We start from the raw sequence: 14,976 nt of genomic DNA, 5'->3' as shown, positions 1-14,976 counted from the left end.
CCAGTACATGTTTTATGAACTGTATATATCTGAAAGGTGCAACAAGCCAAACGGACTGTGACTTTAATCCTGGAAATGCTCTAGTAATGGAGGGAAAAGAGAAATGTAGGTTGTTATGATAGCCCTGGGGATGATGAAAGCATTTATGTTTATATATATATCATCTTTTAATTTGGAGCTGCAGTGAGGGGAAAATGTGGTATTTTTACAGTGACTCCTGTCTTTATCCAAACCATTGGTTTCTCAGTTCAGGAAATATTTCTACTGTCAGAAGTTACCAGCATTAGGTGATCAGTTTCCCTATGACTTTTTTTTTTCCTTTCATGTAAGCTCATTTCCAACTATCATCTGGTAAAAAGTAAAAGGAGAGTGAGGGATGTACTGAGTTTTCTGTCTCACCGCCTTATCTGCTTGATTACATGAAGGAAAAAAATCATTAGAATTAAATATTGGTGCATGGAAGTGAGACAGACATTCCTGTCCCACTCAACAGGAACTGGTAGAGACTGTTACTTAACGTTGTCTACATGCTAGGGGGAAAACTTCTTGCCTGCCTGACAGATGATAAAGAGCGAGCTTGTCTTAGGGAAGTTTTCACACTATGCTGAGAAACAGAGAGATAAGGACAGTAGGATTATGCGATCCCAGATACCTGAGACTCATTACCCAGAACTCATCTGTGTGTCTCTGTAAGGTATTACATGTGCCGTGGAAAAAACACTGGGGAAAAGGACGTCTGTGCAGCTTCATCTCTGACGCATCATCCAGTTTTGTGAGCCTATAAAAGCTGACAAACCAAACAACTGAACACACTGACTTCGCAGAGTAGAACCTGGACAAGCGTATTCACAACTCCAGAAAAAAAGATGGGTTTTGCTTACTGACTTAGTCCTCTATAGTGCTAGTCTTCAGCTGGTGGGTAGTGTAGTGGTTACCTAAGGATGTTGTAAAATGCCTGAAAATTTTCATTATACTCTGAAGAAAAGATCTCTCCCACTACCTGCGCACCTTGAAGGGTCAAGGACTTATTGTTAAGATCTTGAAACTGTCTGTGCCGTTATAATCCATACTTTGCAAGAACTTATTTTGCAATTAATACAGGACTGACTTTGGTTCCCTTTAAGACAATTTGGATTCTGTTCAGTGATATTAAGGCTTTTTGAAGTTCACCAGTCATACCTTGAAGCATGAAATTGCTTATTAGTTCGAAGAGAAAATAAATGAGAATACGTGTGCATTCAGGGAGGAGAACAGGAGCTTAGATACCCTCATGAAATCAGAGAAATTCCTGTTTCTGGAAAGATTAATTATTCTTACAGAAATTATCTCCCCTTTGTGGAAACAGCTGGTACACCAAATGCTGGTACAGCAGATTTCCAGCATGGACTTGGAAGTGCTGGAGTAGTCTCGCTGAGGAGTAGTCTTGCTAGATCTCATAATCTCCAGCATTATAACTTGGTATTTTGTCCAAAGAATCTTGAAGAAATGTCTCTCACTCTCCCTGCCTCAGAGTTTGCCTTGGAAAAAAAAAAGGAAGAAACATCAAAAAGTTTTATAGCATTTCTTGGCTCTGGCAAAGGAGAGTGAGGGAGATCTAGAATAAGGTGGTAAAACCAAGTTGGGAATAATACTGGGAAAGCCTAAGAGAGACTAGATACAGAAATTGTTAATTTTCTTTGTTTTCTTTTCCCAGAAGAAGGGGAAAAACTTGAATGAAAGGTATTTCCTTCGGTGATCAGGAGATGATTAGTAATTACGTGGCAATCTAAATGTAAAGTTGCAAGTGAAGTCTTTGGATGTAGGGTGTTTTGGGGCAAAGGAGGCTTGTTGCTCTTTAGAGTTGCTAGGGTGACCCTTCAGTTCCAGATATGGCATGTTAAAATAATCATGTAGGCTTTTCACTTGTGTATATACATTTATATGAGATCTTATGTCTGAATTTCCTGAAATATTTTTGAGGCAAATATTTGGCTTAGACAATCTTTTTGTTGATGGTAAACAGAAGATTTATGCAATAAATTTGACTGATTTGTCTAAAAGTTACAAATGTTAATACCCAGTGATAGTAATTTTTCAGTACAGGAAAATATAGTATAGGAATCCTGAGTGTGTCTTTTGGATGTAGTTAGACCTGTTCACATTCCACTATGCTGTTTCTTTGAGTAGCTTTTCAATATATACAGCCTCTTTGTAATACTTTATTTTGCATTTTTCCACAATGCTGAGTATCTTATAACATGGATTTGAGCCTGGGGAATGTTGAACCTGACCTTTAGCTTTGACCCTTAAAAATTCATTCTTTAGTTTTATGTCAAATGGTTCCCTACTTGAAGTATGCTGTTACGTGAATAACTTGGAGTTCGTTTGAGGAAGTTAATTCTGTTGGCGTTTGCTGCAATTGTTTCTGTTAAGTTCATGATGTTAGGTAATGAAGAATCTAAACCTCTTAGTATGTTTGAAACATGCGAGTGTCAGACACAACAATAAGGACATCAGTGAATTCCATAAGCAGCAAGAAATTTAGCCTGAGGAAGTAGCAATAGCTGCTGCTGCAGTATGATTCATTTTCCGCTAAAGCTGATTCACTTCGTGTGAATCATACGAAATCATTGATTAAACATACAGTGATCTTCCTCCCATTGCAAAAAGCAAAGAGATGTCCAATAAAAATTACCAGGAGATCTTGTTCTGCCTGAAGAATCTGTTCAGTAGTTGTTTAACTGAAGGTATTCCAGTTGTTCGTGAAAGTTCCCATAAGAATGTCATTATAAATTCCTGGTCAGAATGAATGTTTAATGCTTCACATACCAGAGATGTCATCCACAAGTTTGATCAATTAAAGCAAGGAAAAGTACTAAAACAAGTAATTGAGAGCAGTTTAAAAGAAAGATATGATTGTAACTGAATTTCAATTTACTTGTAGTGTGACAAATTCTTCCTTTTCCCTCAAAAGTTTTATGATTGTAGGAAGTATTGTGGATAAGGAACGTATTTACAAATGCAAATTTTTTAACCAAAGTTATTTGAAAATTATATCTTATAACTGAGAAGAAAAAAGTTAAAGGAACAAAGTTTGAGTGTAGAATTTTAGTCTTTAACTTAAGAAGGATATATTTTCCCTTTGAGATAGTTTCATTACATAAACTTAAATTAATGCATTTGGCTTGCATTAATTTAGGTGTATGCAGTGAACAACAAACACGGAAAATATGACAAATGAAGAGGGGAAAATACTGTGTCTATGTTCCATGCTTAAAGGATACAGCTTAAAGGATACAGCCCTTCTTCCCACCCCATCCCGTATTTTTGCTTTAATGGTAGGCTTGACATTTTGAAGATTCCTGAACACCTTGCACTTAATGCATGATCCAGAATAAATGGATCGTGCTGTTTTGGCTTGAGAAAACACATTGCCAGAGCCCAAGTGCATCCCCACTTTCCTTCCCCCTCCCATTGCTACGTTTAAGGTCCCTGCATTACAGCCATGCCCAGCTGTGTACCCCATTAATCCAGACCTTTGCTCTGACCTGCAGACTTGACATTCTGGCTTGGCTTCAGACCTGCCTTTTTGCCACAGACTTCCCTGGTGATCACTGCTTGTGCCTGACCATGCTTACTGTCTGCAGATCTGATCCTGACCATTACCTGCTGGTTCAGCTTCTTGGCTTGACCTCGGACCTTCCTCTTATTCTCTTGGAAGACCTGGACTGTTCCTGAGCTGTCTCCCATCACTGGACTTTCTCTGCTTGCTTTGGCCAGGTATGGTGGGACTGCACTGCTGTTGGTGAGGGCACTGCCCTGCCTGCCTCCCTGGTAGCCCAGCTCATCCTTCCAGGTAGACCAGTCTGCCCTTGCTGCTCCCTGACTATCTACTGCTCTGTACTGTGCACAACAGCCTCCTGCATTGAACTGGATCAAATGAAAACATACTGAGTTCCATCAAAATCACAGCTATGTCCAGAACTTGGTTTTTAAATCAAATTTAAAAAAATAAAATAAAATCTGTGCTTATCAAATAAGGTGACAAAGACTCCTCAGGTATTTGTGGGGTTTATGTGTATAATTATATTAGCATTGCTTTCTGACAGCACTGTCATCTGATTCTCAGCTTAATATTTTAATTCCTGCTTCTGTTAGCTGTTTTTCATAGCAATCACAGTCGTTCTAGCCCTCTGGACCTTAATGTGCCTCTAGAATTCGATTTATTTTTTTTCTTCTTCCTTCACTTGGTGTCACACTTCTCATGCTTCAAGTCAATCAGATTCAGTGACTCGAGAGAGACTGTTCAGTGCTCCTACTGTACTGCAGATGTTGCTTTTTTCTGGCTTCTGCCTTCCTCCCAGCTAGCAATCCCAAGATGCAGTCACATTTTAATGTGAAAGCAATCTTCAGTAACTCTTATGAAGGAACTGTCCCCATGACAAAACATTCGACTTAAATTTTTAATAACTTAATCTTAGTAGTATGTTACATAGATGTCCCTTCTTTGTGTATCTCCTTTACCTCCTCAAACCCCTTCAATATATGGGAAAGTCTAATTTCATGTTTTTCTTTCTTGCTTTGTCAGTTCCTAAATGAGTTTCGAACTGCCAGTGATGTTTTGTGTTGTTTATAAAATATTACATAAACATGTAATTTTATAGTAAAACAGAAATACAAAACAGAAAGCCAGAAGGGAATCTCTGGTTGATCATTTCAGAAATATTTTTTTATTTATTCAATATAGGACACTGGTAATCTATGCCTGGCTTTGGAAGCCTGACCCCTAACAGTGTTTGTGTGAGGGAAACGGGGGTGGGGGGGGAGAAGAAACTTGTTGTTTTCCCTGGAAATGATGCAGCAGTGTCCAAATCCTATGCAGCTGGAATTTCGGTTCAATGCTTTGAAGTGGGATGAGGCACTTCCAGTAGATTGTTATCCTTTCTATATTTCATGACTCACTCAAAGCTGCATGCTGTGCCATCTGCTAACAGTTTGAAGCCACCAAAAACCTATGAAGAGTATTGTCTTAACAATAAGTCTGACTAACGGTGCCTAGAGCTTGACATAGACTCAGGATACCAAAAATGGTAAAAGCTGTGGCCGCCCGAGAGGAAGCCAGGTGTAATTCAAAGGGTTGAGTGCACCACAGAAATGGATGCTCTCTTGTCTTGAGGGAAAGTTAGCAATGCTTGTATACAACATGACACTGGAATTGAAACTACTTGGGGAGTTTATGGAAAACTGAAGACAAAGAGCTGGAAAATAGAGCTCAATACAAACCAAGAGTACTCGGACTGGAAAAACAAGAAAAGTGGCCTTTTCTATCACACAGACAACTGTTTGGCATCTTCTGCACAAGTGGAAGGGACTTAAAAAGAAATAATGAGGAGGGCAAGAATTTATGTAACGCTAGAGCTACTTGTTTTTCATGTTAGATGGAGCTGTATTGTGGTAATGTTCATACAGTATTTGCATCAGGATAATTGCATCATACTTTCTGCCATAGTTCTCTCCAAAACAAATGAGCACAACTAGATATACAAGAGATAAGCAAGTTAGATAATACCATCAAAGAAAATGTCCCGAGACTTTTCTTCTCAGAAATCTGTGCCAGGGACTGGAGAGTCTGTAATAAAGATGGGAGAAACACTTCAAAATATGCTTTGGTTGGATGCAGGAGCAAGACAAGTGAAGAGGACTCTGTTTCTTTGTGTTGTGAGGAAGTAAGAATTGTTCATTGTTCATTCTCACATCAATTTTCATTAACACTGATGTCTCAGAAATTATTATTTTTCATTGAGCAGGTGTAGATGTTTTTTTTTTTTAAATGACCCGTGTTAATTCATTATGGTTTATGTGTCTCAATTAGTTCTAGACTTAGATCTCATACATACATAACATAAGGAAGTTCTTAATTATCCTTCTTTTTCTTGTGATGATGTCATGATCAACAGTGGAGCTTGTGAGCATCACAACTCTTTTTGCTGTCACAATGTATTTGAAAATATTTTTAGTGTAAGAATATTTTTTTTCCAGCATTTGACTGATTCGCAGTGCTGCAAATATTTGTGTGCACATGAAGAATCTTAATAAAGTCAGATTTCTTACATAAATAATTCATATAGACATGAAGGAAGACTCATGCCTGCATATATAATTTATGTAGTTGATTAGCTCACTGTCTTTGAGTATTGAAATACTTGAAATACTTGCTGTATTTCTAAACAGTTTTCAAATATGAGATCCTAGTGTCTAACTGCAGCAGGTAAGAAATAACTCCAATGTTTTCTTTCACACTGTAAGTAAACCTAAGTTCAGAACAGCTCTGAATGATGATTTAAAAATCAGATGTTTAATTTAACTGGGCTTTAGTCCATTATTTATAAGAGGGTTTATGCTTTACTGTTCTTGTATATTTACAAACTTGGTAAGCCCTTAGTTTTTGAGGTCATCATTTCTTCCTGCTAAACCATGTATTCAATTATTAAAGTAAAAAGTCTTGTATGTACTGTTCCTGTTCTTCTTTTCTACCAAAACTTATCTTAATTCTTTTTTATTCTTTTAATTCCTTAGTATATCAATTTCATAAGTTCATGATAGAAGGATATTGAAGAAAAAGAAGTTGAGTAATATTTTAGATTCAAAGGCTACTTTGAAATTACAAAATTTCAAGACAAACATCTTTTTTTTAAGTGACAGTTTGGTCTCTTTGTCTAGTGCTCTCAATGGACTTTGGAAATATTGGAAGTATTAAGGCATATTTTTACTTTTAAATGTGTGACGTACCCCATACAAGATTAGTACCTGCAGATTTAATGAAGCATGAACACAATTTAGGTTTGTATTTGCATTTGGTGTGCTGTTAAAACTACCTCAGGATTTACCAAATAGTCCAATTCTTCTCGTATCATCTCAAGGATTTAGTGTGTAAAACCAAGTCAAGGTTGGACATGCCTTTCTTTGGGAGCTACAATGAGTGTTGATAGATGACAGCTAGTTTTACTGATTGATTCTTTCTATCTTTTAGGCCACATCATAGGCTTACTGATGTCTGACATGTCCAGAAAGGCTTGTGACATTGATGGAGGAAGAAATAGTCAGCTGGGGTATCTTATTTTCCAAAGATAACACATTTCAGGAACTTGGGAGGATGAGCTTGCTGCAGAGATGACTATCCTTTCTGCCTAAGCCAGACAGGGGGAGCAGCAAGTCTGGATATTCTCCTGTAGCGGGGCCACTTCTGTTTTACAGGTGCCTTCAGAATACCCTGTTCTTGATGCATATTTTTGTTCTAAACTCTGAGAGAACAGAGCTGATAGCATAGGATCCTCTACAGCTGTTTGTTCTCCATGTTTTCAGGCTGTATTTACATAGTCTTAGTTTGCTACAGGATGGCTGTGATTTGTTATGGTTAATTGGAGTAAAAAATGTGAGAAGAATATCCAGCAGAGACTGATGTAGGAAGCTCTTTGCTACTTACCAGAGTGGACAGTGTTTCTGGGTTTTCATTGTATTCTTATTTTCTGACTTTATCTAGGATTAAGGTACATCTGCCTTTCCTGTTATGCTACAGACAGTGGCCTTGAGAAAAGGAGAGGATTTCTGCTTTCTTCCTTGGGGAATGCCTTAACCACAAGGGGGTTATGGAGCAGGTAAGCACTATCGCTGCTCTTTTCCTCTGCACATCTTCAAAAGAAAAGCGTGAATCCTGTTCTTCCTTGCAAAGGGGAGTTGTGAGAACGTGTTCATCAGATGTGCACTGGACTCTCTGCACACAACCTCACCCTCACGTTCTCCTGAGCTTAGTGTCCTGTCCTGGCAGAGGAGGGAGAGGGAGGATTTACAATGGCATTACGTTGGGTGGTTGTTGGCCACTTGAAGGAGTCTTCATCTTCCTGGCCGTTTTGGATGTTAAGTTCCCCCTCAGTGTTGTAGCGGTGAACAGCACTTTGCTGGAGTTTAGAGGCCATCTGACTAAAAGATACAGACTTAAATCCTCAGCTTCTTTAATGGAGTTGGATGCCAAGGGCTTCTGTGAAAATCATTGCCCTCAGCCGGCTAGCATATCATCTTTGGCAACATGTATTTTACCTGAGGCGTTACTTTTGGAGCTGTATCTCTATATGAACAGCAGTGAGGAGAATCAATGTGCACAGCATGTCAACAAATGATTGGATGTGTGTAATGTAGGGGCTACGCTCAATTACTGCTCAGTCTTTTCTGGCTTCTTGGCTTGATATTTTAATACCCAGTTGCTATAAAGCACTGCTGTAGCATGTGAAATTTGCCTATTCTGCACAGACTCCTTTAGCAGGAGGTCCAAGTAGGCTAGATGAGGCTGAACAATGTTTATAATTGGTTTATAATTTACAGAGTCTAACATGATTTGGCTTTCAGCATGCAAAGAAAAACTAGTTTTTTAATACAATTCAAGCAAATCATAATAAGCGAGTCGCTGGCAATAGTCCTGGTGTAGAGAAGGCTTAAGTTTTATCTTGACTGACTAAGAGTGTATATTAAATTATCACAAGCTCCTAGAAGTTAATATTAACTCGATTAGATGGAAATCACCATTATACTATATTTTGGAAATTCATTAAATAAGGAAGTTTCCGCTTATGTTCAGTTGCGTCAATTCTCTTATGATCCATTTTGTTTGCGTCTTTATCTTTCTTCAAGTACTTGGCAGTTACTAATTGTTAAAGAGGGCAGTCGTGCCTATAGTTCAAACACTGTCTAAATTGTTAGCAGGACTGAAAAGACTTGTAGCACCATCCCATTTTGCCTCAAGACTTGCAACTAATGACTTTCTGAAGTTTTTTGGTTTTTGTAATGCAATTTTATCTGTATGTTTGGTGTTTTGTTTTTTTTTTGAAAACAATCTTGGTTGTGATTATTAAAAAAAAAAAAAGAACAAAAGGCTTGCCTGTAGTCTCCTAGCAAGGTAAGACATCTACTGTTGCAGAAATATGTTCTTGCTTGTCAGCTACTGCATTAAGTTTCTTTGCATCCATCCTGAGTTTGGCTGTGGAGATGGAGAGCTACAAAGGTTTGAAATACCATTCATAGACTTCACACTAACATGTACTCTAGAGTTGTTGGCTGATAGGAGACAGTTTAGCTGTGAGAGCCTGAAGCATGGCTGTCATTGCTGAAATGGAGGTTCTTGCTCACTTAATCCTTAGTGCATCTTGCCAAAAAGCTGTTATGAAAACTTCTGATAATTATTTTTTTTTAAAGCAGAAAAATTTTATCAGAGTCATGAATATATACGACATTTTGATTTGGAAGTATTACTTAACCCCTTTCTGAAAAGAAGATTGTGAAAAAGACTGCTTTTTAAAGTTTAATTCGAATAGGTACATACAAAAGGAATCATTAGACTCTAGCCGAGGGTGCAGTGGAGCCTTTGAAAGGTTCCAGCTATGCTATAATAGATATGGTAAAAAAGCTATAGTATAAAGCCAAAAAAGAAAAAAAAAGTTAACAATAGGATGCAAGAATCTCAGATGGCAGTAGCTAGCTTATTGCTTCTGCAATCAGTGACGTAAAATCAGTTTGCAGCAGTACTAGTTACCAAATATTTTGTAATTGCAGAAGTAAAATCTAATGAGTCTCCTGAAGGCAAAATATTTTAGTGTTTGTTGTCGGGTTTTGTTTCCTCCTCTGCTGTTTTGGGTTAACAAATTCAGACAGAAGAGCAGAAGCAGTTTTACAATGAATGGGATTATTGTGTATTTCTACATGTATATGTGGGTGTTTTTTTTTTGACCACTTTCGACTGTTACATGTGCTTTCATGTCAATATTAATTTGTATAAATTGAACCTCAGTTGCATAGAGATAATGGCAGAACTGCAGAGATGCTCCCTTTTCTTTTTCTATTCATAGTTTTGAACTTAAAAATATACTGGAAGTTAAACCTTCATCTTCTAATTATGGTATAAAGATGTCAGAAAGAAGAAGCAAATTAAAACCCAAGATATCTCCTTGTGCCTCTTCCTTTTATCCCAAACCTTGTCTAAAAAACTGAAGGTACTACTCACATTTTTGCCGTTATCTTATTTCAAAGGGACGCTCAGGATTTGTCATATTATTTCCCTAGAAACCTAGGCCATGTCTGATTTTTTTTTTTTTTCTTTTTTATATGCTGGCTTTCTTCAATTCCTGAGGGTCTTTTCTATTTATACAGTACATGTTAGATAAAGAAACTATATACTTATAATAGGCATACCTCCCATTCTGTTACAACTTGATTACTTTTTAAGTACTGCTAGAGCAGGACTTCAAAAGCAGTCAGTGTCTTATTCTTCTTCCAATGAGTCGTTGTTAGAAATAGCATCTAACTCCAAAATATCCATCCTCAGCCTGCCCTTTCAGAGCCGTCCATAACAGGACATGGTTTTGTCAGTTCCTTATTTTAAAAGGAAATGTCTGCTGTTAAATCTTTTGCGTGAGACTCACCGCACAGTGACCCGAAGCAAATGTTTGTCTCGTATTTCATAACATGGGCTGGCCAGTGGGAGAAAGCAAACTTGAGCAAATGGAGAAGATGTACGTGTCTTGCAAAAGCAACTGTAACTCATTTTTATCAGGGTCCAATCTTTTTCCTTCTGTCAGAAGGATGCAAACCCATAGAAATAGGGCCTACACAGGTTCTGACGCAGATATATTACCTACAACGTGGGTATCAGAACTTCTGTCCCTTGCTCCAAAATTTACTGCATGTCACAGAACTGACTAAATTGGCTGAATTCAACAACTCCTGAAAACAATTGGGTAGAGCATCTTTCTATGCTTGAGGACAGGAAGCGTTTTTATGAATTGCCACCTTTGCCTTTCAGGTGGCTGCAGTATTGCACCCGGGGCTGCCCCTGGGGCTTCTCTGGGAAATGTAGGTCTTGCTGTTGGCAGAGGGGGCGTGTTGGCTCCTCAGCAGCAAACCAAGTGAGAACGGGTCCTGGCATAAATAAAAACAGCAGCCCTGGTTGTACAGGGGCTGAATTTAACGAGCCATGCTTTGTCTTTGACGTCGGTTTCTGGCTTCCCCTTGTTGCATCAGACCCACAGTCTTTCAAATCCAGATCTCCAGGCTGGGTTTTGCGGCGTGGGGCTCCCCTGGCCCCTGCTGACTGCAGGGAGGTGAGCAGTTTCTCAGTTTTCTTGGACTGTCTGATCAGCTTTTCAGCGCGCTTTCTGACACAGCTCGAATGTACTGTGTTGTGGGTGTCTCTGCTTCTATCCTGAGACTTCTCTCAGGAAATAGCTAGGCTAATTTTAGAAGCAAAAACAGTTGAAAGAGGCCCATGGCAAACGCAGCCAGAGTATCTCCCGTCTAATCAGTTATGAAATCTGATTGATGCTAAAGCTTTTTTTTAGCAGAATGTTTATTAATCTTGGAGGGGGTGGGGAGAAAAACAACACATGAGATCTTTTATGAGGCAGACATAAATGAACAGAAGCTCTTTAAAAATGAGCTTGTGGGAACGGGGAGATTGATGCAATACATCACAGGGACAGAAAGGCCAGACGACAGCTTTCCGAGTACATTTTGGCATAAAATCAGATAGAGAGAAAAGAAACTATGGTACTTTTTGCCTGACATGACCTGAGGAAAAATACTGGCTGTTGTGCAGCTCTTGCATGCTTATCTCGGGCATATCATGTTCTGTAGTGATTAAAATACAATTTCTGGTGACAGCAGGAACCCAAATGCCCTTCTGAATTGTGTGCAAAGTGCGACAGTTGTTCCTTCAGCCCAGGTCATATTTCAGCATATGTTTTAGCAACAGCTTTTTATTGCATTTGATTCCTGTATTGTTGCTCTGAATGAAAATATAGGAAACACAAAATCTTGTAACAATATTTTGTTTATAAGGGGAAAGGTAACCTGTTGTCAGGGTCTATGAATGTTGTATGGGTTCACACAGTGCCAGGAAGGCAGGGAAGACAAAAATGAAATGACTCCTCTATTTTAACATCTTTCATCTAAATTCTCTTACTTCTTTTTATTTTTTTAAAGTTGTGTTGCAGGATTAACAGCTGCAGAAGAATACTGTTCTCTTGCTTTTTGCACCATGAGTAGAAGAACTAGTGTTGTTTTCGTAGCGGGACTACTCTTGCAGGCTCCTGTCTTCTCAGGTGTTCTACAAGAGCATGTGAGATGAAGACAGTACTAAAGAAGGTCGTACAAGATTCTTCAATTGTGTTCTGTCATGTGTCTCATCCATTTTATGGTGTCTGCTCCTGAATAAGTCTTTACCTTGTTCCAATTCACCCGCTTGTGTGGGGGTCTTTTTGAGCATATTGAGGATGAAAATGTTACTGGGATACACATGAGAAACAGACTTTAACCTAAATAGAATAGGTTTAAAACTTAAAGGTTTGAGCCTGGGCTTAAACACTAATGAATTTTTGGCTGCATATTATAGCCCAAGTTACAAGGTGCCACATTATTTGGAACTGTACATACGTTCCTCCTCTGATTGCTACATGTGAAACAAGCAATTTCCTCTCATTTTCAGTAAGATGATGCTTCCTGGTCTTCCTTGTAATCAGCGTCAGAAAAAGGGTATTTTTTACTAAAAAGAACGAGCTGTCATAAACCCAGTGTCATTCTAGAACACTTTGTTACAACTGATTGTGCCTCAAATGTCATCTTTGCGAAGACTTTTTTTATCTCTTTAGCCTGGGACAAAATGAATGCTGATGAGTTATTTCTTGTGTGATTGAAGTTCCCAGAGCACAACTGATAACAGCAGTAACAGTCATGTAGCGTCCAACTTGTTATAACTCTCTGCTGTAGAGCTCTTGCCACAAACTTTAGTGGGAACAGATGAGTTTGTGCTGAAAGCTCTTGACAAATCCTACACAGAGCATTTTTCCAGAGCTGTAGGACTTACTCAAGGATAAATGTAAAGACCAAGCATGAGGCATGGGAGTGAGAGCCTGAAGGCAAGGAAGCTGTTCCACTATTCATGTTCAAAAACAATCAGATATTAGACCTCAGCGAACTTAATGTCAGAATTATTTTTGGAAATTGGGATCCTTCATTGTAACCACATATTTTGCCAAGATATGATGTGTGGCCCCAATTCAAAGAAACTGTAAATACTACAATTTGCCCAAATTATTGTTCCCTTGCTATGCCTAAACTTCAAAGAAAAACAGTTTCTTAATAGTTTGTATGATGCTATAAATATTTTTTTTATTGCATACTGAGAAAAGAATAGCATTTCATGAGTCATACTTATTGTGGGGTCTGTGGACAAAGCTTTCAAGGCCTGATGTGTTCCCACAATGTGCAAAGGCTTTAAGGTTCAACAGTCTTGCTGCTTCCAACAATAAATCAAAGACAGATTCTTAAAATACTTTGACATGAATAGCTGAACCTACTTCAAGAAACACCTTGGTAACTAAATTGCTATCAGATCTGAGCACAGGAAGAGAACTATATACAAAGCCGCATTAAGGGTCAGATGAAGAAAAACGTGCAGAAATTTCTCGGGTTTACTTGGTGTCATCAGTCAGTGTGATGGAGCTACTGTGTTTACTGAATGCTTTAATGCACAAGTGCCAGGAGTGTTTTGAGGTGTAGGGGAGCTGAGTTGGGGTATTTTTTACCAAATTATTGACTTGAAATGAAGCCTGCTTAAAAGAAGTAATACTTTATTGCAAGTGGCACAAATCCTGTTCTGTTATACCTCCCTAATCCTGCTGAAGTCTGTGGCAACTAAGAGAAGGATTTTGCCCTCATTATTATAATTTAAAGCTTTAAGCCAAATGACAAAAACAGAATTTGAAAGGGCAGTGTTTTTCCAGGTGTCCAACTTCTTGCCCACGTAAACATCATCTTCAAATTAGTACCTTCGAGTAACCTGAAACAGCACTTCCAGTGTTGCAGGCATTTTGCTGTCCAATGTGAGCATCAAAAGATGTGAAGTTCAATGAATGCATCTAAATGGTTAACCAGGTTTTGTCTGAACAACGGCTGAATTAAAAACCATGTTCTGTCACTTGACACAGTTTTATCTTCCATACCTATTTGACAGAAAAGTGATCAGAGCTGCAGTGAGGATGGGATTGCTGATGGCTGCTGGAAGTGATTGAGCAAGGTTCTTTGAAGAAATTAAAATATTTTGTCTAGAAACATCTACCCGTTTTGCAATGGATCTGAGGAGACCATATGATACACTGAACCATGCTGAATGATCTGACTGACCAAATCTATTCCATAACACTGTCAAGAAGCCCAGGAAATACATATGGGAATAATTTCCATTATGTGCAAGAGCAAATATAACTGACCTTGTAAAACATTTCTGCAGACAGTCACGTCTATGAACTTTGCATCTGCAGAGATTGTGTTCAGATTGCCTCAAATATTTTCCTCAAACACAGAATGCTGAAATGAAACTCTCAGTTTAACTGTTCTTCATCCTTTTGAGAATGAGGTTCTCTTGAAAAGCTTGGGTTTCTTGATTTTCCCCCTTCTTGGGAGCAGCAGTCTCTTTGCCTCGCTCTACTTCCATTTTCTGTTTTGCTAACATGCAATAATCTCTCATTACTTTCAATTTGCAGACTAGAGAGAAAGACGCTATATTACCATAGAGTTTTGGGTTTTTTTTAATTTGGTTTTGAATCATATTTTTACAGGATAGGGTGAAAATACTATAAAAATAGTAAGTTATCCTATATGACATATTCAATAAGGAAATATAAGATTTAAGATTTTTAGGTGAGAGCACTGAGACGAGGGATCATGGTGTCAGTCTTCCAGTGATTACCAAAACACGGTAAACACTACGTGAGAATGACAAAGGACAGTAAATGACATTTGTCAGATTGCAAATTATATACTACTCCAAGGACACCTCGATTTACATGACAATATGATATATTTTATTTTTTTTAGAAATCCTGCACATGGTTGAAGGTAAGCAACATTTGCATTGATTCAATTATTGTAGAATTTCCCTGTTGAGTTATCATATTG

This window comes from Calidris pugnax, unplaced genomic scaffold, assembly GCF_001431845.1.
Source record: "Calidris pugnax isolate Ruff unplaced genomic scaffold, ASM143184v1 scaffold63, whole genome shotgun sequence".
Taxonomy (NCBI): Eukaryota; Metazoa; Chordata; class Aves; order Charadriiformes; family Scolopacidae; genus Calidris; species Calidris pugnax.
This window is presented reverse-complemented; position numbering follows the sequence as displayed.